The sequence below is a fragment of the Agrilus planipennis genome, unplaced genomic scaffold (assembly GCF_000699045.2).
Source record: "Agrilus planipennis isolate EAB-ADULT unplaced genomic scaffold, Apla_2.0 scaffold245, whole genome shotgun sequence".
Lineage (NCBI taxonomy): Eukaryota > Metazoa > Arthropoda > Insecta > Coleoptera > Buprestidae > Agrilus > Agrilus planipennis.
Genome location: NW_020439061.1, coordinates 133,197 through 135,072, shown reverse-complemented (window position 1 = coordinate 135,072; position 1,876 = coordinate 133,197).

Here is a 1,876-nt window from a genome sequence, read left to right as displayed (position 1 = left end):
TCCTATCTTTATATTCGCTCTTTCCCTACTTTTTCTTCCCTTGCATACCAGTATTTTAGTTTTACTTTTATTTATTTTCATACAGTACTGATCTGTCAGAACAGCTTCCATTTTATTTAAAGCTATCTCTAGGTCCTCCTTGCTAGATGCTAATACTGCTATATCATCTGCATGCTAATCTTTTGTCCTTGCACATCTATCCCTACAGTTGTACTGTCTTAAATGATGTTGATGGCGTCTTCGATGTATAGATTAAAAAGTAGCGGCGACCGTGTCCATCCCTGTCTGACTCCCTAATATTTACTTCTCTACGTTTCATCCCTAGCTCTATAACTGCCTGTTGCTCTTTATACAAACTATGTGTCACTCTTCTATCTTTGTAACTCATCCCTACATTTTTAAGTATATTTAACATCTTGGTTAAGGTCAAATCTTTTTTTTTTAAGGAAATCACAATAATGCACAATCCCAAGCCGGCCCTGTACCTGAATTGGCAATGAAGACCTTACTGAATAGCGTAGTGCGCTAAAAACTCGGCAGCTATTAGATGGGGATGTAAACATTGTCGATTATCAAACGTCAACGATAAACAATTTAGTACTACACATGATGTTTACTCTTAATAAATTAAATAATTACACTGTAGGCAGCACTATCCTATGTAAATGTACAAACACAAAAGAAAGGTAAATAAGAATCATATTGCAGTTTTATTAAGGTAAATTTTCACATCATCATTGAGGTGTTGTCAAAGTGCACTAGCTTTTTGTGGGTAATTGTAGGTAAATTTACCAAAGGTCGGATAAATCTCCAAAAACTTCACACCACACATTTACCGAAAACAATTTTTGAAATTACAAAAGATGGGCGACAAGCGAATTTGCATCGCACCAATAGTGTACAATTTTGGGAATTGTTTTTTTATCTGAAGTGTCGATATGGTTCAAATCCGTAAATACGTATCTTGTCACATTATTGTAACAAGAGCTGTCCTACAGGGTCTGATCTACACTAACAGTTGATGTTGTATTATTGAATTACCTTACTGAACAGCATATCGATTGCCTCATACAAGGTTTAAATGTTAAAAAAATAAAGCTATCTATTAGAGGTTGTCTGTTAGTATAAATACCCTAAATCACAGTTAATATAATCTCACAAATAAACAATACATGAACAAAAAAATACAAAACAAATACTACACTAACGTTGGTAATCACCAACTGTTTCGGAGCAGCGTTGCGAGCCGTATTAGTTTCTCAGGGCCGGAACTGAATTTACCTGTAATTTCAAATACGTTTTTCTCGAAAACGGTGAGCTTTCGGGCATACAAATATTTACTTAATTCTCATGTTTTATAGTGTTCCATCATCTCCTGCATGCTCGGCACCTATTTCTGTTACACCCTGTATAAAAGCATATACCGATAATCGATAATTGATTGATTCCGAAAGGCTCTTAAGTATTCCCGCAGGCCGATGGTCAGCAACTTGGTACTAAAGACACTAAGAGTGTGACAATACTTCGTATAGTATACAGTTCGTAGACATACGGTATGTGTGCAAGCGATTTAGCATTTCTAACGTCGCTGTCGATAGACCAAACTGGATCAACCATCAAACTGGGACAAAACGGCTGGACAAACACTTTACATTTAAACCATGTAAATATTTTAGTATAAATACCGTATAAATAATTAAATAATCGGTCTTGCAAACAGACTCGTCTTCGTCTAACTATTGGACTTGCAAATAGCCATGGTCACTTCATCATCCAGCTCTAGACTTGCAAGTAGACTGGAGTTTGCATCTTTATTTGTTAGCGTCACGCAAGTTACATTCTTAACCCGGACGTGATGCTGCGCCATCTGATGAAG